At 38.4% G+C, this 24,268-nt stretch overlaps 1 long non-coding RNA gene across 1 annotated transcript in view; it reads right to left on the bottom strand.

The window, feature by feature from the left end:
* LOC118673102 overlaps positions 1-22,857 on the bottom strand; it is a 34,462-nt gene extending 11,605 nt beyond the window's left edge. The window contains exons 1-2 of the long non-coding RNA XR_004973306.1: positions 22,824-22,857; positions 22,653-22,679 (exon numbers count right to left, since the gene is read on the bottom strand). This is a non-coding gene — a long non-coding RNA (uncharacterized LOC118673102). The remainder of the gene's footprint in view (positions 1-22,652; positions 22,680-22,823) is intronic.
* Between the last annotated feature and the right edge of the window lie 1,411 nt (positions 22,858-24,268).

Raw genomic sequence — 24,268 nt, 5'->3', positions numbered from 1 at the left:
TGTTAACATTGTGATTAGTTTATTAATATTACTAATGGGAAGAGAGCAAAGGGAAGGCCAGACATTATAGGCATGGTCACCTGGCAGCTTCACCAGGAAGCTACAGCTTCATGCGCCCCAGGGAACCACTGGCCCATTCCCTGCAGATCACTGGGGAAGAGACTGAACAAAGGGGGAGATAGGCTCATGCACAGTGCAGTTGGGGTGACCCAGGAAGGTGCCTGTCTGCCAGTCTAGCCTGGGAAACAATGCATTGGCTAGGGGGTGGACCCCACTGGAAGCACACAAAATCTTGGAAAGTTAAAACCCACAGACAAAGGGTACCCTCTCTCTTGCTCACTCTTGTTCTCTCTTGCTCAGGAACTGCATTAGCCCATGCACTCGCCTGCTCTGTCTCATTGTCTTGCAGCCTTCAGCAGCTGCATGGCATATGGCCGTGCAGACCCCACATGACATGGACTGCAGCTGGGAACACAAGCTAAGCTAGCCAGATGCTGGACTGGACTGGACTTGAATATGGAGCAGAAATTCTGGGCAGTGGCCTTCATTCTGGCCCTGCTGAAGACAAGAATGGACTTCTTCCATGGCGAGACGGACAGAGATGGGACCTTGGAAGGGAGCCCCTTAATTTTACATCATCAATAAAGCTTTCCATGAGACCTCATCTTCCCGTGGATGCCTCAGGAAATTATTTTCCTCACAGCACCTCAAGAACTCCACTTCCACTGATAACATTCATATGATACAGACGATGTGCCAGGTATTAGTCTAAGAATTTTATAAATGTTAATTTTTTAAAATACATTTTTTAAAATTGATTTCAGACAGGAAGGAAGAGGGAGAGAGAGACAGAAACATCAATGATGAGAGAGAATCACTGATCGGCTGCCTCCTGCATGACCCCTCCCACCCCCGGGGTATGAGCCCACAACCTGGGCATGTACCCTGATGGGAATCAACCATGAACTCCTGGTTCACAGGTCTATGTTCAACTGACTCACACTGGCCAGGCTAAACATTAACTTTTTAAAATTCTCACAACCACCACCTGATGAATGAAGAATTTGAGGCATGAAGAGGTTAAGGGTTTTGCCCATCTAACTGTAAATAGGAAAGCCAAGATTCACATCCAGGCCATCTTCTCTGAGTCTGCCCTTTTAGCCATTATACTTTCCATATATCCAGTTCTGAATTTCATCCCCATTTATTCAAGAAGAATTTAATAGGATCCTAACACAAACAAGACAATACTTGAACATTGAGATTAGAAAGCCTTATTTCAGGCTCGATGGAGTTCAAAGTCTAACCAAGAAAGGCAGACATTAAAGAAGCAATTACACTGCGGCTGAGATCTCTTTTGATATATTTTATCTAGATTTTTTTCCTCTTATTTTTCCATTTCCTGTGCCATTCCACCACGCTCTAGCCATCTGATATTACCTCAGAAAATGTATGAGGAGGCAAGATAGGAAACAGACTTGTCTACAACATTTCTAGAAATCAAGAATATCTAGGAAGAAACTCCCACAAACTAAAAGAGAGGAAGGAGATCTGTGGTCCCCAAGAGCAGTGGGGGCTTAGCCCAGCTTCCCAGAAGCACTTCCAGGAAGGCAACAATACCTTTATAAAGAAAATGGGCCCAGCCGGTGTGGTGCAGTGGCTGAGCATTGACCTATGAACCAGGAGGTCACAGCTCAATTCCCAGACAGGGCATATGCCTGGGTTGTGGGGCTCGATCCCCAGTGTGGGGAAGGCAGGAGGCAGCCAATCAGATTCAGAAATCAAATTTTTACAGAAAATTAAGTCCAAATATTAATTACTGACCTGAGTTTTTGGATTGAGACTCATACCCCAAAAGTAAATATGGTGACTATTAACAAAACAAAAGCTATGCGAGTGCACAGAAAGGAAAGCTAAACCAGGCCCACTGGTCAGGGAGGTCTTCCCCCAGGAAGTGTTATCTAAGGGAGACCTACAGAACGGGATAGCCCTGTAGGCCCTTAGTACCTGGCCACTCTCAAAGGAGCGGGACACCTTGCCTTCTTGATAGTCCTGTCAGGATGAAGACTGAAACCAAAGAGAAAATACAGTTTCCTTTTCCAAAGTAATCCTAAATCTGTACTTGAAACACAGAGTCTGTCTTTTTCTGGATACGCCCCTTGAGATCTTTATCCTATTCTCCATGTGGGGACGTTTAGGATCTGGGCAATGGCAATGACCACAGGGTGTAAGGTTCCTTGTGGGTGGTCAGATTGATGAGATCAAGAGAGATATTAACTAACACATTCATTCATTCATGTAACCAATGTCTTGTAATTACATGTTCACACCAACTACACTGAAAAAGCTGAATGGGTTTAAATCTAGTTGGGTGGGGAAGTTAGCACATGACTATCAATTCAAATGGAAAATATACTAAATTAGTGCTGTAATTAGAGGGCAGGCAGTATTCTATTTAAGCACATTCTTTCCTTTCCATTTTTATTGAATTTATTGGGGTAGCACTGGTAAACAAAATTATACACGTTTCAGATGCACAATTCTACAACAATCATCTGTACACTGTATTATGTGTTCACTATCCCAGGTCAAGTCTCTGTCCATCACCATATATACCCGTTATCGCCTCTTCCACCTTCCCAACTCCAACCCTCCCCAGCAATCACCATACTGTTGTTGTGTTCATGAGATTTTCCTTTTCTTCTTTTTTTTTTTTTTTTTTGCTCAATCCCTCCAATCCCTCCTCCCAGCCCCCTCCTTTCCCAACAGCTGTCAGCCTGCTCTCTATCTATGAGTCAGCCTGCTGTCACTATTTTGCTTGTTAGTGCATTAGATTCCATATACGGCCCTATTCTTTCTCTGACTGGTTTATTTAAGCATATTCTGACTAGGGCATGGGTAAGGCTCCTATAAAGGTGGGATTCCAGTCAGGAGAGTAAGGATAATAGGATGATAGTATCTGACATGGGTTGCGGACTTGAGGCAAGGTACTCCAGTTTAAAGTGCAGTGAGCAAAGATGTGGGAGGTACACCCTGGGGTTGCTGGTAAGTTGAGTTTGATTGGAGTGAAGCACTTACTTTTTAGGGAAGAACCTGGAAAAGTCAATAGGATATAACTTTTGAAAGGTCTTTAAAGAAGCTTAAAGGGAAGTAGTGGGAAGCCAAAAAGATACACAATGAAGGTGCCATGGCATAAGTGGGTATCGGGAAGACAACCCAGGCAAAATTATGAAGAATAGATTAAAGATGAAGATACAGTTCTTGATTCCTTTTCTGTAATTCTAAAATCTCCTAAATAAAATGTTTTCGTAAGTCTAAACTAAAGGTTTTTTAAGTTTGCAACAAACTCACTTGGTGGTAAAGATGGATTTGAACAGATGTGAGGCCATTTATGGTCACTAATATTCCTTCTTAGTGTGAACACGCATGTGTTTCACTGAAGAAATTGATGGCTTGAGCTTCAGGTCTCTGAGTGTGTCTGACAATAAGCAGTGTACGAACAATATTAACTTTCTAATGCCTAAAACTTTACATTCTGAAACACATTTGACTCGGAGGGTTTCAGGAAAGGGTTGTTAGCTTGTTTCAAAGTTGACAATAAAGATCCTGTTAACAGAATTAGAGATTATAGAAAGAGTAGTAAGATTTGAAGTTAAAGCATTTAACTTAGTTTCAAACAATGGAACTTGTTAATATAGGCTAGTCTAGCAAATGCCTTGTCTACATACAGGGCAATCTGAATTATACATTATAATTTTATATAAGTTTATAGTAATTAAAAATAAATTTGATTTTATAATTTCAATTTATGTTTTAATCAGAACTATCCTGATCAATTGTTATCAAGTATACATCTTTTAATTAACTGCTTTAATGAATAAATAAGCACATTGTAATTAGCATATGTTCTGCAAATAAATGCAAACATGGAACGGTGAAAATTTTGTTCTTTTAGAAATTTTTTAAAAAGCTCTCCTCTAGAAGTCTTGTTTAGAAGATCAATTTGACTACCAATCACTGCATAATAATTTGCTTAAGTGCCCCCCCTTTACAAATATAAATAATGCAAAAGGAAACTTTAATTTCATTCCATCTAAATCTTATGCAATTTGCATTTGAAATACAAATTATAAATTATGGGCCGCAAACTACTAGACTTTCTAATTTTTAAGTACTCGTCCCTCTGAGATGGCACAGCATCACGATAGTGTACCACACAATACTATTCTGTTCTTACTATTCCATGAAACCGAGGCTGCTTTTTAGTTGAGGTTGCCAGGTCAAAGCTCACCTCAACCTGAATGTATCCTATCCATTTTCTGAAAGGAAACAGTCTACCTCTGAGAGAATAGGCACAGCAGGATTAGGAAAGAACAGTGCCAAGAAAATAGGGGATTTGTTAGCTGACAGGGCACTTTATATTGAAGAAAAAATAGGCATTTGTCCAGAAGCCTGTGAGAAAAATGCAACGTTTTTTGCATTCTTCATTCTGGGAGAGAAAGCAAAAGTGTCCTGTTGTTCCCTAGAAACTATTTAGTTCTGGCTTCCTGGGTATTTGCTAAACTTCCTTTGTACGGTATTAGATTGAGTTGACTCTACAATTCCTTGGGCATGCTCCCTGGATGGCAGCCTCTTTTCTTCTTCCAACAGAAGGGGTAGATGGCTGGAAGCCAGCCTGTAAAAGAGCTGGCGAGAGTCCCATGGGCTCAGCTGTAACGGGTGCACAGTTATCCTTGTATTTCCCATGTCACATCCTAAGTTCACCCTCCTCCATAAATAAATGTGACCCCTCAGCAAATGCCTGACAGCCCTCTGCAACAGTGGAACTCTTCAATGACCCCCACAACACCCAGAAATGGAATGCTTGGAAGAGTGCACTGGAGACTGATGTTGCTTGGTAGTACTACTCTAGGAGCCTTCCTCCACTACTTACCTGGCCCTATTCTCCAACACTGTATCCCCCTTCGATCTTTACCCTAAAGTTTTAGTGTTTTCTCAGTCAATTCAATTACACAAATCTAACATAGCCTGTGACTTGACTCCCTGAAATTTGCATGTTTCCATACGGGACTAAATTTTGATTGCAATTTAGGACATGCTTGAATGCTCTATAATTACCTTTATATTTGATGTCACTTGTGTATATGGTGGACCAGACAGGTGGTCAAGATATGGAAGTAATTTAGGTGTCCATCAATAGATACATGGGTAAAGATGTGATATATATAATGGAATATTACTCAGCAATAAAAAAGAATGAAATCTTTCCTTTTGTGACAACATAGATGAACCTAGAGGGTATTTGCTAAGTGAAATAAGTCCGACAGAAAAAGACAAATGCTGTATGACTACTTATATGTGGAATTTAAAAAACAAAACAAATGAACAAACAAAATAAAGCAGAAACAAATTCACAGAAAGAACAAACTGATGGTTGCCAGAAACTGAGAGGGGTGGAGGGATGGGTGAGAAAGGTGAAGGGAAATAAGAGATACAAACTTCTAGCTATAAAATAAAGAAGTCAGGGGTATGGAATGCACAGCACAGGGGAAATAGTCAATAATATTGTAATAACTTTGCATGGTGACAGATGGTTAATAGACTTATTAGGGTGATGACATTATAAGGTATGTAACTGCAGAATCACTTTGTTGTACAACTGAAAGTAATATAACATTGTATGTCAACTATACTTTAATTTAAAAAATAATAAGGGAGCAAGAGAAATTAAAAAAACAAGATTTCATCTGAAATTGCCAGTATTAAAATGCTAGCAACTAATTTGGGCAAGCCAAATAAAGTTTAGCTACTATCAGATTCTGGTCCACAGGCTACCACTTTGTAGTCTCTCATCTGCCTCATGAGAAATATTAATGCAAAACCCAGAGAGAAGATTGCATAAAATAATGTACCAATTTCAAAAGAAAGGAAAAATAAAGATAATGAATTCCCTTCCCCTTCTTCAACCAAGGTTATTACCCTCCACCCTAAAAAGAAATTCCATATAAGTTGTGACAGTTTCTCAAACTACAACCCTGTTGGCACATGCCATTTCATTGGACATGTTCTAAAAATCTCGAGTTGTTATAACAGTTACTATATAAAATCATGGGCAGATATCATGACTCAAACTTTGCATTCTTCTCTGACACATTTTATTACAACTACACGGCTCCAAAGTGGGAGTAATACCACAGGCCAGTGTAGAGTTACAGCTTTAACATTCAACATTATACTGGTGACATGGCAAGCTTTTCCCATTTTTATTTTGTTTGACTTTTCTGCCTAAAAGTATAAAATGAAGGGTGAAGTTGTAAACTCTACATTAATTTTATGAACAAATCCAAAATGTCTAATAGTTACCTTCTTCCTATAACTCCTCAAAGTTCATTTCCTTTTCCAATATTACTGAAAAATTGTGAATGACTATTAAACAAACAGTTGTAAGACTGAAAAATAATTTTGTATTGAGTAAAAAAGGCAACAAAAAATAGAATGGCCGTATCATGCTATATTCTAACACTGGAAGATTCTCCTGAAACTTTAATTTGTCAAAGCAGAAATAATATATATTTATCTATACCAGAAAATAAAAGTACTGTGTGAGGGTTGAGGTTTAAACATAATAGTTAACTACTAGGCAGGAAAAGAATAACACATTAGTAAAAAGTAAAATATTCCTTACTATTGTTTTCATCATCAAAATTATATTGATTATCACATGGCTTATAAATTCTTTTAACAACAGAGACATAATTTCAAAGAAATTTTAAAATGTCAATAGAAATGGTTGAATTGTAGCTAGCAGTTTTTACCATATGATGGATATTAGCCATTATAATGAAGACAAGGTAATTTCTGATTTCCAATACATCTGATAAAATTATGCTAATGATTCACAATCTTTCCAATGTTAACCTTATCAAAACTGTTCAGTAGGATAAAAATACATTGAGAGTAAAGAAGAATCAAGACTGAAAAATTACAAGGTGCTGCTATGATGCAATCAATGCAAGAAATATGTTTGAGTCCCTTCCATATGAAAAAGAGAATTCCTAAAAGAAAATTCTAGTGCTGACATTCTAGGAACTTCTGACTTTCTCTAACACTAAGAAATATAAAGAAACTAGAGGCTCAGTGCATGAAAATTTGTGCAATGGAGGGGAGTCCCTCAGCTCGGCCTGCCCTCTCTCACAGTCTGGGAGCCCTCAGGGGATGTCCTACTGACGGCTTAGGCCTGCTCCCCACTGGGCAGTCTGGCCTCTCTCTGTGGCAGGAGACCAGGCAATCAGGGGAAGGCACTGCCCCCATCACCCGGCTGCTGCTGCCACTGCCGGCCACCAGTCCTCCTCAGCCCTCGCAGCCGCCACGTCTGCTGGCCCTTCTTGGCCCTCGCAGCTGTCACAGCTTTGTCCAGAAGGATGTTTGGAAGACGTCTGGTGTAATTAGCATATTGCCATTTTATTAGTATAGGTAAGATGGCTAAGAAATAGCAACTGAATTCTGAACCAAGTCTTAAACTTTTCTCTGATATTCAAGTCAAGGCAAGTATTTGTTCCTTAAGGATTATTGTATAAAAGCTCAGTCAATGGGCTCTCCTGGAAGTCAGAGCCAGTGTTGATATGAGGATCAAGAACTGCCACCATTAGCATTTCCATGCAAAAGAACATAGAAATGGTGTTCCTTGCAGTCTAAGTGAACAAAATAAACTGATGAACAAAATAGATCCAGAAACATAGAAGCATGAAACGGACTGACAAATCTCGGGGGGGGGGGGGGGCAAGAGAAGATTAACCAAAGAACTTATATGTATACTAGAGGCCTGGTGCATGAAAATTCATGCACTCAGGGGGGTCCCTCAGCCCAGCCTGTGCCCTCTCGAAGTCCAGAACCCCTTGGGGGATGTCAGCTAAGGCCCACTCCCAGGGGATTGGGTCTAAGCCGGCAGTCAGAAATCCCTCTGGCAGTCCGGGAGCCCTCATGGAATGTCCAACTTACGGCTTAGGGAGCAGGCCTAAGCTGCAGTCAGACATCCTTAGCACTGCCAAGGAGATGGGAGAGGCTCCCACCACCACTGCTGCACTCCCAACCATCAGCCCAGCTTGTGGCTAAGCAGAGTTCTCCCTGTGGGAATGCACTGACCACCAGGGGGCAGCTCCTGCATTGAGTGTCTGCACCCTGGTGGTCAGTGCACATCATAGTGACTGGTCACTCCCGGTCATTCCGCAGTTAGGGTCAATTTGCATATTACCCTTTTATTATATGTATTAGAGGCTTGGTGCATGAATTCATGCACAGGTGGGATCCTTCTGGGTGGCCTATGGGGATTGGGCCAAAACCCACAGTCCAATGCTGACTGCAGTTCCTACCTGACACTCCCGCTCATCTCGGCCCCACTGCACCTGCCGTGGGCTTGCCCCCAATCAGTCCCGTTCTGGAGAGGCTCACACCACAGCAGCACTCGCCAGCCATGAGCTATGTGTCTGGTGCCCTCCTGAGGGGAGTGGCATGTGGGTTCGGGCTGAAATTGGCTCTCCGACATCCCCTGAGGGATCCCAGATTGCGAGAGGGCACAGGCCAGGCCCAGGGACCCCACCAGTGCATGATCAGGGCCAGGGAGGGGTTGCGGGAGGGCTCCAGGGCATGTCCAGTCCATTTTGCTCAGTCCTGATCGGCCAGACCCCAGTAGCAAGCTAATCTAGTGGTTAGAGCATCTGCCCCCTGGTGGTCAGTGCATGTCATAGCGACTGGTTGACCGGTTGTCTTGCCCCTAGTGGTCAGTGCACATCATAGTGAGCAGCTGAGTGGCCTTAGGATATCATTAGCGTATTACCCTTTGATTAGTTGAATAGTCGAACGGTCACTGGTCAACCAGACACTTAGCATATTAGACTTTTATTATATAGAATATATGCATAACCCATCTTGTGCTAAAAGCCTGGGGCAGAGGATGGGGAGCAGGCACTGGTGCTGGGTGGAGAGGGTCAATTGAGGAAAAAAGAGGACATCTGTAATACTTTCAGCAATAAAGAAAATTTTTTTTTAAAAAAAAAGGTGGGAAGAAAATATTGAAAAAAAATTAGGCATTAAATTATTAAAAGTTAATTTACATTCTCTTTAAACAATTCTCAAAGCCTTACTGTGTAGAAAAATGCTTTTTTGAAAACAGGGAAGATGTAGCAGTTTAATCCAAATAAACTTCCCATGTTGCTTTGAATATTTGCCTATCTTTTCTTAATAGGAATTAGAGTATAAATAACAGTAAGTTAACACTTGTATACATAATTAACTGGTATATGTTAATAAAAATCTATCCTCATGGAGAACTCTGTTTCATAAAGATAATGTAGGCAAATAAAATTTTGCATAAATATACATATGTATGTCTATACATATGTGTCTATAAAATATCTCTATAGATAGAATAATTCCTGTTAATAAATTAATACATATGCAAACACCTACATACAGAATAAGATACAGTATAATAATATAAATGGTTGGTTGTGAGAAAAGGCAAGTGTTTGATAATTTTTAATATGAGAAACAACTTGTAAACCTTGAACAGGACAAAGTGACAAAGTATGACAGCATATGCAACTTGACACTGGGCATGTTTTAGCAGATTCTCTGCTGTGTTCTGGGTTTGGGCGTGGCTCCCTCAGTCACATCCTTCATTCCACACTCCCTACTTCACCAGTGGAAGAATGTCCCTTCTCCCATCCCGGAAACCTCACAAAGTGATGACCTCCTCTAAGTCTTAATGGGGTCAAGACTTGGGTGAGATATTTCAAGGTTGGGCCAAAATTTTAATAGTTTAGATAAATAGATTAACTCAACGTCTAAAAATAGGCCTGAAAAAAGGCTCAAGGTGTAAAGGTATTTTAAAAAGCAATTGAAAGTTTTCTTAATTAAAATTTTGATGGTGTCTTCTTTATCTTTTTCTTCACCTGCCAGTAAACTCAGAATGTTCAGCTGGCACGTTCTACTGAAGACATGGTGAATGGGGCAGCAATGACCACCTGTTGTTCCCTTGAACTTCCTATGGTTATAGTTAGTTCCTGCGATTTCACATCACACAGGCTTCCAGCCAGAACGACGCTGCCACTGGCCGCACCCATTTCTCTCTCCTCCTGCTTACTCACCATCATTTCTCCACCTTAACTCTAATGAATTCGTTTAGGCCTGTAGCTAACTAAAGTTCCTGTTCCGGAAAGAATGTCCTACGTCACTAGTTCCTTGATGTTTTGCATGCTACACTGGAGGGTTTTGATATCATCTTTCCCATCACTAAGGCTTCTTAATCAACAGATTCATGCTCAACTCACAAGCTAATAGCATGATAAAAATGCCCATAAGTTTTCTTGGCATATGGAACTATGAAAACAATAGTGTTACATTATTACTTTTATCATTATTATTATTATAATAACTATTATTTTTGTGTGGGTTAAATCATTCAAAGGTTTATTTGTGCTAGTAAGGAATTCTCTTAACATCAACATTTCTCCAACAAAATCTAACTGACTTCTGAGAGATGAAAAACAAAGCTTCCTGCTCCCTTCAAAGTTGCTATAGAATTGCATTGGAAGTAGGATCTCCCAACCAACATCCTTTCCCTACAAAGCCAGTCCTGTTTGCCACTTGTGATTTACAGGCTGTGTCTGCTCTGAGGAGCTGCTGGACACATTAGTGTGGCTATGCTTATGAAAGGACGCTGCTGTCTGGCATAAATGACTTTCCAGAGACCCATCTCATTCAGAACTGCAGGAACCGTTCTCCCTGAACACGATCTGTCAGTGCATAAGCCATTATTTCACCCGTTCTGAAGGGAAGGATCAAAAATACGGTCTTGCAGTCTAGTCCCTTCTGCAAACCTTGATGCACCATTAAAAATCTGCCGTCTCATACTTTTTTGATTTCTATTTGGTTAATCCACTTCATTAACATTTTTGTTGCAACTATAATTCTGCTTTTGGGAACGATGGAAAAAGAATGGTGGTAATTATGTTGGATTTTGTTCGTTTAAATTACTTATACATTGCTGTACTTCCTATTTCCAATATGCTCATTATTCATAGATATTACCAACAATATAGTATGTTTGATTTTTTTGGTCCACTTCACATACAGCTTTTAATATATTTATCTAAAGGCTTACTTTCTCTTCCTAATATAATATTGAAAGTCATCATCTCAAATCTATCTTTCCCTCCACATTTTATAATATGCTTCATTTGTAAGAATTAATGCAAATCATAGCTCCACATTATATGGGTTAATAAATGTAAGACCTGTGTTTTAATTCAAGAGAAAATTAACATGCTTAGCTATATGACAAAAAGAATAAAATCATTTGTATAGTTTTGTGTTTGAGAGATCATTAATGTATCAAGGTATTCTTTAAATTATTTAGAAAATATTTTACAGAGAGCACTTGTAAAAATCAAACAAAAGGAATATAAATGAATAATATTAAATAATATTTCACCTGAAATCTTTCATTCCACTCATTTCCAAAAAACAAAAAATGTGAAATGGTGCACATTATCCTGAAAAGACTGTAAGGTATATGTCCAGATATATCAATCATGTAAAAAAGTAAAAAAAGGAGAATATTGCAGTTGATATAAGCAAAAGTGTGGGCAAATGAAATCTTTCTTTTACTTTATAAAATAGAATTAATAGTTATTTTATTATGAAGATTACTGCATTAAAAACACTGAAAGAAAACCTAATAGTTATTTAAACTGGTTGGCATCATTCTCCAGAATGCCTTGTCAGACATGCTTATGACTGGATTTGGGTTTTATTCTAATGCATTTGGAATCAGTAAAAGAATTTTCAGTTAAGGGCTCAAATCTTAGGCTTTCTACTATTTTGTTATGGAAAATGCTTACAAGTTGTTGTGCGGAGCAAAATCTTCACTTTTACTTCCAAATATTTTGTATGAAAGTTTACCATACTGTATTAATATACTTACAGGTTTACTTATACCATCTTTTACATTAAACAAAAATGCACAAGATTTAAAATCATGTGAAATAGAATGTATTTCTCAACCTTTCCAAAATCCTCTTTTCCTTTTTCTTCTTGATGAGCTCAATTATACAACCAATAACTGAGATATAATTTACAACACTGAATTCCAAGGGAAATATTGTCTACATACAGGCAATTGTTTGCAAAGATCATTTATTTTTTTAAATTGACCTACATTAGGACAAATTTACAAATGTTCCTGGGCTCAATTCAATATACCAGCTCTTCACGCTTTGAAGTGTGACAGAGAACACTCCATGGAGAACTCTAATTATAAAATATAACAAGAACGTTTGCAATTTTTAACAAGCTTGCTGTTTCCATGCCAACTTCTTTTGAATCTGGAAAGCATTAAAATAATTTTCTCATAATTTATTTCTTTCCATTGTGTTATATCAATTCTCTTTTCACAGGCAATACATTCAGTACCAAATGAGTAGGGTATTCATTAGGGCTAGAGAAAGGCAAGGGTTAAGTAAATAAGAACATCAAATTAATATCCAGGCCTAAATGCTTTAGCAGAGCCAAAGAATCTGTTTAATCATTCAAGTCAACAAAGGTTAAGATAATAAAATAAACTTCTAAATGCTTTCCTTTTTGGAACTTAATCTGTCTTGCTGAAGATGTTTTTAAGATGCTATCAGTTTTGTGTAGTCCCAGCTGTTATGAAAATTTACTCGAATACACTGGGAAGAGAAAAGAATTTTATGAAAATAGTTAAGCAGAGCTCCTGGGTGGCTTATTGAAGCTGTGAGAGCCTAGGACTCATTTAAAACCAGCTGTTGGCTGATGATGTTGAGACTAATAACTACTAAATCTCTTCTTTATCAGGGCTCTGTGTTATTTGGCAATGTGATGGAAACCAACTGATTAGATAAATATATATAGTCAAAAGATAACTTCATGATGTTTGTTCATTTTATTGCCTAAGTTTGATTAGTAATTTTTCTTTGTTGTTGTTAATCCTCACCTGAGGATATTTTCCCTTTGATTTTTAGAGAGAGTGGAAGTGAGGAGAAGAGACAGAGACACATCAGTTGGTTGCCTCCTGCAGGCACCCTAACCAGGGCCAGGGATCGAGCCTGCAACTAAGGTACATGCCCTTGACTGGAATCGAACCTGGGACCCTTCAGTCCAAGGGCTGATACTCTATCACTGAGACAAACTGGCTAGGGCTCAATTAGTAAATTTGCCACAACTTCAGAACAACATAATACCCTAATTTTAAAAAACAGTATTAAACATTACAATAGTTTTGCTTATTTTTAAGGCTATGTTTTTACATCACTAAGATACAGAAAAAGAAAATGAGCCATTAACACAAAGCCCTGGGTATGATTATGACTCCAAGGCTGTGGCTCATGATGAGGGCAGAGGTCCTTATGAACTGGGCAAGCAACAAACCCTCTTTAGTAATGAAGAGAAATAGTGGTAACAGCAGTAGGTGCCAACAACAATGGGAAAAATCCTTAAAAGCCTTTTATACTTGACATTCAGGTTCTGTTATTGATCAATAAAAGTAATTCAATCTTTTGAAGAGAGGCTCAACCTAAAGCAAAATCAACAAAATTTCTTGCAAAACATGTAAACGCAGCTTTATGAAAAGCAGAAAATAGATTGCCTTCATCTGGCTATCTTAAGAAAAAAATCGCTAATAGCAAATAATGCCCGGATCTTGATTTATACAATTTTCAAACTGGTGCCATCATGCTGAAAAGAAGCACGATTGTATTATTACAAGGTAACTGGGCTTTCTTATGTCCCTCAGATAAGGGTCAGCATTGCCCTTCCTCCCTAGAACCTGTCTAGGTATTACTAGGGAGCATTCATTCATTCGTTTTTAGAAGGGTTGACAGTGTATCATGATTATCATGATTGCAAAGGAAAAAGATACACCTGTTTGCATTTGTGTTCCCCGGCTTTGCCATCTGATTCACAGAGGCATGGGATCTTAAAGCTGAAAAGGTTCTAGCCGCCTATGGAGGCAGCTTGGCATTGCAGAAAGAGAGCAGATCTTGAAATCTGGGTTTGGGTTCCAGCATTATCTTTTGGTAGATGTGTGTGAAAGATTATGGACAACACTTGTTTGAGCTCAATCCTCATCAGAAAAATACAAGTCATGTTAATATTTGTGCTACTAACTCACATAGTTATGCCTGAGAATAAATGAGAGAATATATAAAAAATGTAATCTGTGCCCTGGCCAGTGTGGCTCAGTTGGTTGGAGCATCATCCCATACACAGAAGGGTTGCAGGTTTGATTCCAAGTCAGGGCACATACCTAGGTTACAGGTTCAATCCCTGGTTGGGGAGCATATGGCAAGCCAACCTATCGATGTTTCTCACATTGATATTTCTCTCTGTCTCTGTCTCTCTCTCCCTTCCCATCTCTCTCTAAAAAAAGCAAACAAAAAAATGTAATCTGTAAATTCCTAGGCTCAAATCCTGACTGTACTGCTGACTGGCACTGCTATCTTGAAAAAAAAAATATTTAAACTTCTAAATCTTGATTTCCTCATCTATTAAATGGCAATCATAAAAGTAAGTACTTCATAAGGCTACTGAAATAAGATTTCTTCATAGAGTATTTGACATACTTTAAGAAGAAATCAATAGCCCTTGCTGGTGTGGCTCAGTTGGTTGGGCATTGTTCCGTATGCCGAAAGGTTACTGGTTCAATTCCTCGTAGGGAGTGTGCAGGAGGCAGCCCATCCATGTTACACTCTCACACTGATGCTTCTCTGTTCTCCCGTCCTCTCTCTCTAAAAATCAATGAAGATCAATAAAGTATACTTTAAAAAATAACTCAGTGAAGTTATTTATCATCACTATTGTTATCATTTAAGTCATAGATATATTTGTACTGTTTCACACTGAGGTTGATGATTACAATGTCTACCTTATGATAGGGGAGCAGCCTAATCCCCTGGGAACAGCACACTAGAGGCTGAGAGAGCTGAGTTTGAAGCCCACTTTTACCACCTACACATTATGTGAACTTGGTCAAGTTATTTTACCCCAGATTCCTCATGTGAAATATGGGGAGAATAATCAGCTATGACCTGATGAGAACTTACTATAAAATTTTTTTCATGTTATTTTACTTAATTCTGATCATAACCATAGAGAACAGATAGTGATGGAGTTAGAATTTTATCCCTGTCCAGCCTGAACCCAGCCCATACGGCTATAATTTCACTGTACTGTAAAATCACTTTTCCTGTTTTTCTTCCCTGATACCCTACCTTGTTGAACTGAATAAAGCTGAGAGATGACGTGGGAAACTTACCTAGAAAGGTGTTCAGCAAATTGTAATACTCTGAGTAATTAGCAGTTACAATTATTATGTGAGGTATTATGCCCTAGTCCACTGAGCTGAATTCAGTCTAGGAATGCTCCTACAACTTCCTTACAATCTCTGCTTGAATACAGGGCAAAACCGTAGCCTCAAAACTGTCATACAAACCTATGAAGATGAAATAAATAAAAAATGAGTATGGGCATGGTGACTGCCAGCCCAGGAAAAGCACCACACTGATGATGTAGTCTAAAGGCATAACTGCTAACACACAGTGTTTCACTGCAAAATGAACTGACGATTAACGGCAAATCCGTAATGACATCTCACCAAGAAGCAAGGAGGGAAGTGCAATTCTAATGTCAGGATGCATTCATATGTGGAAATCTAACATTCAGTGTCTTGTAGAATAAAACCAAATGCTATCTATGGTTGTTATATTATACCTAAAATTGCAAGCTCAAAATCGGTTCAATGAATACTGACAGAAAGCTCATGCCAAAAAAGTCTGCCCACGCGTTTCTGCACTAAATCATACGCCAACAACAGTATTCAAAGACAGTCAACTTTCCTACCATTTACCTTGTAACTTCTTACAATCTTTCACTTTCACTACTTAGCAAAATGCACGCCCTTAATATTCCCATAATCCCAGAACACCAAATCCAAAAGCTTTTTATAGAGCTCATCCTTGTGGTTTTCTTTTTATTAAGAACATTTTGTGTCCCCCTTACCACGCTTTAAGTAGTTCTTCCTTTAGTGCTCCAACGGGGCAGGGTTCTGGTTTCTTGTTCAGTGCTTACTCTCTTTTGCTGATGCCCTTCTTTGTCCCACCCCTTAAATGTGGATATTCCTAAAGTGGTTCTTGCTTGACTCTTTCACCCTACAGTTTCCATGCTCACTGTGTGATAGTTCACCTATGTAACCTTTATGTCCAGTTATGCCACCACCTTAGATCTCTAATGTTATGTTTCCAACTGTTTGCTATAGTATTCAAGTAAAATAATCTAGACAGACTACAAATTCAACAAAACTAAAATTCAACTTGTTTATCCTCTTGACTTTCTTCTGGTCAAATTTATCAAGCAGAGCCAGGAACTTCAGACCTACATTTATCTTGTTTTTCAATGTCAGCCCCTAAATCCAATGAGCTCCAAGACTTTACAGAATTTTCACCTCAGTATCCTGAAATTTTACCCCCTGACTACTGCTTCTGTTACAGAATAGTAAGAAGCTAGGAAAATTCCAGGACAAGTGGAATAGTGAAGCTGAGGCAGATTAAACAGCAGTTTGCAGCCACCTAGTAAATTCTATCTTCCCTAAACCAAGGATACTTAGGAGTAAATGGTTTGCACATCCCCCCAACCAGAGGGTAAATAACTTAAATCACCCTACTCAAGGAGATAGATAACAGAAATCCAATTGGTTCCATTTGCCAACCACATCTAAGGACAGACAAATTGAGAATAAATCTCATTTTGGTACATCAGCATAAAGCTGATGAATAGTCTATTGATTCTCCCCCAAGACTTCCCCTAAACACCCGCCCTTTAAAACCTCTGAAAATGAAGGTGCCAGTACGCTCTCCCTCCAGGGAGCACACCTGTGCCATTTCCTTCCCTGTCTCCTTCCCCCACAGGCATGCATCTCCTGAACCCCAAAAGACACCAAGGGACCCCACGAGACTTGTAACCAAGGGAGCAATGGGCAGCGGCAGCTCATCCTGCCTAACCCCCATAATTTGTCTCCAAGGCCCCCTTTCCTCTCCTTTCCCAGTGAGCCAAAGCAGCCCAGCCTAGGCTCTCCTGTAGCTCCTTCTATGCCATTTTTTGTTTCACTGTCCTAAGTGGGTTTTTTTGTTTGTTTGTTTTGCTGTGGTCAATAAATTCTTGCTTGCTTTACTACACTTTGTCTCTTGACTGAAATCTTCCCTTTAAGAAGACATGATCTGAGGTCTTCTCCTCTCGATTGTAACACTTTTTTTTTTTACCTTAACCTGGCCACAATTCTACCCAGGGCCATAGACTTTGGATATAGATCAAATTTATCTTTTACCTTCTGCTTCAATACTTCTCTCTTACCAATTTCTCCACTCATTGTGTCATCTCTGGTTTTCCATCTTTATCTGCCCAGGTTTTTGGTTGCACTTATGATAAACCCTATTGGTAAGATGAACCAACTTCCCTTTTCAACTCCATTCTCCTCAGCTCACTTGCAGCTTTGACCTAACTATGTGACAGGATCTGGCCCAAGAGACATGAGCAGAAACATACCATAAAATTCACGAGAAAATTTTTGTTTTTGTGATATGGACTCTCTTTCCTTTATTTTCCCTACTGATAATAGATATACATGTGATGGTTGGATTTAAAGTGGCCTTCTTGCAATTATGACTGAAAGGCCAAGGGATTCCCAGAGACTTCTAGAGTAACATCATTGAATTATATAAATAACACCAACTGCCTTCTCTGAACCTCTAATTATGTGAGAAAAATAAACTCATATCCTAATTCCCATAGAAAACATGGCGCTTTCTACAACATTTTGGTGACTCCTTTGTAATGTCTTCTTTGGTTCACCAATTTAGTCTTTCCCACTGCTCAGCTTCTCACTCAGACACTGTACTTTCTGCTCAGTACAGCCCCTTGCTCCCAATGACGCCTGATGTTCCAGACTGAGCCAGCCCATCCCCTCTGCTCCTCTTCCCCTGAGGACTGGGCATTATCTTTACAGCCCAGATTCTTCTGACCTTGTCCTGATGGCTGACATAGTGTCCTGGTCTACTTGGTCTTCCTGCTTTCAATCTCTTCCAGTTCCTTTCTGTACTGGACACTATCACCCACGTAGACAAAAAAGGGGTTCTGTGATAAATGTGCCAAGTCCAGTGACCAAAAGGAATCCCACAGCGTGATCTGATCATAAATTCCTAACTGAGCAGATCATAGTGGATATGGACAACCCAGGCACATAAAAGGTTTATCTTTGCTTTAAGCAAGCCCTGTCCATTGTTCTTATGCATCTAGGTTAACACACCTGTGAAATGTCTTTTAAAGACCCTCAGAAATGAATCAGTCTGTTCCATACTTCTCTGAGGAGCGGGGGGTGGGAGGGAAAGATTAACCAAATAACTTACATACATATATGCATAACCCATGGACACAGATAATAGTGTGGTGAAGGCCTGGCCGGGGGGAGGGGTGAGGGTGGACAGGAGTAGGATAGAGGGGGTCAGTGGCGGAGAAGGGGGGAGGACATCTGTAATACTTTCAACAATAAAGATACTTTTGTTTTTTAAAGAGCCCAGCTGGTCTGGCTCAGTGGTTGAGCATTATGAACCAGGAGATCATGGTTCAATTCCCAGTCAGGGAACATGACCAGATTGCAGGCTAGATCCCTAGTGGCGGGCATGCAGGAGGCAGCTGATCAATGATTCTTTCATCATTGATGTTTCTATCTCCCTTCCTCTCTCTGAAATCAATAAAAACATATTAAAAAGGCCCGTCAGAGGCCTAGTCACATTCCAGGAAGCACATATCTTATTAACTGTCCTGTAATTCAGTCCTAGAGATTTCTTTCTCTGTCCTTGCTTTCTCTTACCTTCATCTAATCTTCCTAATGTCCCTCCTTAGTTCCAAATGTGTAAAGGGAACTGCAAAGCTGTCATTCTGTGAAGCATTTGCGAACTTGCTTCTGGGTATATTGTCAGTTTGGTTCAAATAAACTCTACAGGTTTGGATATTTCTTACATCAACAAAAAGATTTTCATAAAGAACATTTGGTAATAACACCAAAAAGTCTGGTGGTAATATGCATCAAATGGTGTAATAAAAAATCTTCAATGGTTCCCTCTTGCCTACTACATTAGATATTCAAACTGCTCCATAGTATAACTTCTATAAAAATTTCAGCTTTATATAATACAATTTTTCTATATTTAAACTATTTCCTTGGTAAATAGAATATTATTGTTCTTTAAATGAATCTTGTTATTTCCTACTTGTATAGCACTTTTGTACTATTTCTTCTTCCTGGGATGTGTAATGTCTTGCTCTTAATCTTATCTTCTACAGATTACCCATTTATGAATTCCTAGCTCTAGTGACAACTCGCCCACAGTCTCCCATTAATATTTAAAATAGAACAATGTTCCTCTTCTATCATCTTGTGGCATAGCTATTTAAGATATATAACATACAACCACATAGTTTTCTTATTCAGGTACCCATGAGATTATCAGATCCATAAGAGAAGTAATGATGTAATAATATTTTATTCTAACATTCAACAAATATTTATCAGGTCCTCTCTGTTTTAGGTGATGGTGGGTGTCATGAACAAGATGGAGTTTATGTTTCAAGGAGAGGCATGTTTTACAGATAACAAGAAAATAGATAAATAAGCAAATAGGATAATGTCAGATTTAGATTGGATAATTACAGAAGTTCTCCCTGTAAAGGTATTTGAAATGAAGTATCAATGATAAGAAGCATCCAATCACAAAAAGATCAGAGGAGAGCAAGTGGAAAATCATCCCAAAGTTAGGAGTGAGTGTGGCATGTTTGAAGGTCACGTGGAAGACAGTGGGGCTGGAGCACGGTGTGTGGAGGGAGGACTAGTATAGGTGAGGTTATAGAGGGAGGCAAGGGCCTAATCTTGAAGGCCTGTGAAGGCCAACCGAAGTGGTTTGGATTTCATTCTCAGGTTTAAAACAGGGAGCAAGATGATCTAACTTACAGGTAAAATGACCTCTCTGGCTGCTGTGTAGAAAATGGATTACACCGGCTTAAAAGTGGAAGCAAGATTAATTGGAAGACTACCACAGTGGCAGTAGAAGAGAGAAAAGTTGACACATTAATAGTCTCTGTAGTATTAAGCATGGTATCTTGAACATGGTAGATGCTCAATATACCTCATTAAATATGTGTTCAAGAGTTTCAAGATACTTTCACCTTCTTAATTTTATATTACCCTTTTCCTGCTTTGATTCACATATTACACCTTAATATATTCCTGTTTCACACTTGGGAAAGAGAAAATAAAAGAACTTCATATTCAAGGAAACAGTATAGATCCTATAATGAAATGATGGAGGATCCTATTGTTAAGTTAATCATGGAAAGAAATAAATTACTTGAAACAAATGGTAAAAAGTAGAATTCAAATCTTTGATAGGATAAAAATAGCATAATCAAATACAAAGATTTATATTTTTAAAAAAGAGTCTCTATCAGCATCAGCCTGAACACTGTGCCTATAGAAATTGTGGGTAAAGTTAATTATCATTAAATTGAAGACTTTTCCAGTTCTAATTTAATTTGATTTACCAGGAAATATAAAAAATTCATTTTATTATCTTGATAAAATAAATTTCCTAATAAGTAGCTAATACTAGCTTACTAGAAAGAAATATTTATAAAATTCTAAGAGCACTGAAAGTGACCTGCCGTGTCTCTAAGTTAAGAATCTGAGAAAAGTTAGGCAATCCGGTAGGTCCGCATTCTCTTTCTCATGTACTTCCCAGAGCATTTAGCTTTTTACCCATGAAGATTTGTCCTGCATTATTAATTCAATCTAAATTCTTTCAATACAAAGCAAAACTGAGGAGAAAATGGGATCATTTTTTTGCCACTTTCCACCTGAAATGCTGAATGGCTCCTGAATCGTGTGAAACTTGGCCCCAGTCAGTGTGAAAACTGGCTGAAATCTGTACGAAAGGCAGTCTGGGTTCGTCAAAGTAGTTCATGAACTTTGGCCAAACTTCCAAGAAACCTGGTCCAAGTCTTAGTTTGCACTGCAACATGAAACCAGGTGAATTTCACATGGTTTCAGGTTTCATCCTAAAAAATTTGGCTTAGCTTTATAATCAATCATCACTTTTTAAAACGATGAAAGCCAACACACCTTTTTTTAAAAATGAGGGCTGCCTGCATACTGATGACAGCTAAGCTGTGAACCACCCCTTCACTTCCTTTGCCAAAAGAAGACTTCTCAGAGTGGAAACAGTCTCCCTCTTACCTGCAAAGGGCAAGCTGAGTGATTCTGGTATTGCGTGTAGAAAGAAATGACACTCAATACATGGAGACATGCCATATGAAATAACCGCCACGTACCAAGCAAGTGGCTATACGCTAATCATCTAAGGTTATGAGAATTTTACCCCATTCACATCCAGGACATATATCAGAACGTTTAATCTCCTTGACCATAAAATAAGCTTTTACCTTGAAGCTAGTCATCAGCTAGAATAACTGCCATGAGAAACGAAACGTTCTGAGGCATAATGATTTCTGTATGAAGAATGGCCGAAGAATAGCAAGGAACATAAATCATAGCATAACTTTCACCTAGTTTAATAAACATAAGGACATAAGACACAAACTTTTCAGACTTGCACTGACTACATCGTTTGCAATAAAACCTCGACTGTAGTATACATGGATTCAATAATTATGCACAGTGACAAAAAACATCCTACACAATTGTGTTTTCAACCTGAAAGTTTGAGATGTGCTTTTCCACTGTGTAAAAAAAAAAAAAAAAAAAAAGAAAGAAAGAAAAAGAAAAAAGACTCTCTTCACCCGAATACTCGCTTTTGTGCGTAGTGACATGAGAAAATCGAGAGGTATGTCTGAACGGAGCCACTACATCATTGGAACAGTATGTCTGAACATTGGGGTAATAAGGCACAGATGTGGAGCAGAGGACTTGGCACTACCAAGGTAACAACAAAGCATTCACCACTGTGTTATAGTGGGTAAAAGAGCCACATTTGAGAAAAAGAAAAGGATGCCCTTCCTCCCTGGAATGCTAAATTACATTACACCTTTTATTTGCTCAAACATCTATAACAAATAAGAAATTCAAATAAGTATTATTCAAACATGATGAGAAATAAACATATAAAATGCATTAATATTTTCATCTATAATGTATCATATTTATGCAACAGCACATAAAATTTAACTGCAGGAAAAAAAGGCCAAATTCAATAGGAACCCACAAGGCCTTTATGTTGAAAACACTGCATGCAATTATAAAGGACCCAGTAGCCAGTGGAATGATGTTGTTGTTGACTGTGGGTAGCAATTATGGCCCTGAATCCATAGGGCTAATTACTGTGGAGTGTTCTCTTTACAGTTATCAAGTTAAGATACTACAACAGTGTATGCACATTATAATAATTATTATTGTTAATCAATTATTGTAAGTATAGGTGATACTAAACTATGTGACACAGAGGCAGTCATGAAGTCAAGACAAGTTTGGAGTTGAAAACTAATTTTCTGCTCAGGATCGGAAGGGTACAACTTACCCGAGGTCCCTGATCACCTTGTTCTCCCTGCAGAGTAGAAAAATGAGAGGATAATTTTAGCACTAAGTCTATATCTGATGCTCATTAAAAAAGATAAAGGAAAACATAGCATAGATCATGTCAATATGAATTTCCACTAACTTAATTTGTTTCTGCTATTCATTTTCTTACCTTATCACCTTTTGGACCAGGAGGGCCCTAAGAAAACAAAGAGAAAAAGAAATATAGTTTAAAAATAATTTTTTAAAATTGTAGTTTGCAAGAGGAGCTAGGGTTAGGTGCAAGATTCATGCAAAGGGCACAGAGATATAGCTGTCACCGAGGTTTTTCAAGGAATTTTGGCATCTAAATTATAATTATAATATGGTTAGGCTATGAAAATTATATATATGGTATAATGGTGTATGTATAGGGTGGCTCCCCAAAAATATGTACATACACTTTGAATAATTATGAAGGCAGTGTTTATTAAAATACTTTTCATTTTCAAAACTGAGCTATCAGCTGTTAAAGTGTGTACACATTTTTGGGGCCATCCTGTATACACACACACACACACACACACACACACACACACACACAGAAAAGTACATGTCATAGGTACATCATATGTTGAACAAATTTTCACAAGCTGAACATACCTATGCAAGTTGAACCAGCTAAAGAAACCCAGGAGCATCTGTTGTGACGTTTCCTTATCACTAATCTCCACCAATAGTAACCCACTATTTCTGACTTCTGACAGATAGGTTAGTTTATGTATTTTATATAAATGGAATAATATAGTATTGTTTGGCCTCTTTTGCTCAATATATGTGAAATTCATGCACAATTTTGTGTGTAGTTGTGGATCATTTTTCTTTCTGCTTTATAATATTTTATTGTGTGAATAAACCATAATTTATTTACTCATCCCACGGTTGATGGCCATTTGTTTCCAGGTCTTCATGATTACAAAGAGTGCTTCCATAAACATCCTGGTATATGCCTTTGGGTTAAAAGTGTATGCATTCCTTTCCTTTGTGTGGGGTAACATTTTAGCAAGTGATATTCATATGCATTTCTTTGGGGTATATATATCTAGGAGTGGAATTATTAAGTTATAGAAAATACATATGTTCAGTTTTAGCAGGCACTGCCAAATAGTTTTTCAATGTGGTTCTAACGATTTAAACTCCCATCAGCAATGCATGAGAACTTCAGTTCCCCTATATCATCACCAACTCTTGGTATTTTCCAACTTTTTCATGTTAGAGATGAGGTGTAGTGGTTTCACATTGCACTTTAATTTGTATTTCTTCAGTGGTTAATTATGTTGAATTTCTCTTAATGTAGGTATTAATCATTTTGCATCCTCTTCTAGAAAGTGTTCACATCTTTTGTCCTTTTTCTATTGAGTTATCCTATTGATTTGTTAGAGTTCTTTATATATTATACTGCAATGCTATATATCATACACACACACAAACGCATAAATATATATGCAGAGAAAGAGAGAGAGCGTGTGCACAAATATATTCTCCCACTCTGTACATTGTGTTTTTATTCTCTTAAAGGTATTTTTGATGAATAGAAGTTCTTATCTATCTATCTATCTATCTATCTATCTATCTATC

This window comes from Myotis myotis, unplaced genomic scaffold, assembly GCF_014108235.1.
Source record: "Myotis myotis isolate mMyoMyo1 unplaced genomic scaffold, mMyoMyo1.p scaffold_m19_p_1, whole genome shotgun sequence".
NCBI lineage: Eukaryota > Metazoa > Chordata > Mammalia > Chiroptera > Vespertilionidae > Myotis > Myotis myotis.
The sequence above is the reverse complement of the archived record's forward strand: the minus strand, read 5'-3'. Positions and strand labels throughout refer to the sequence as shown.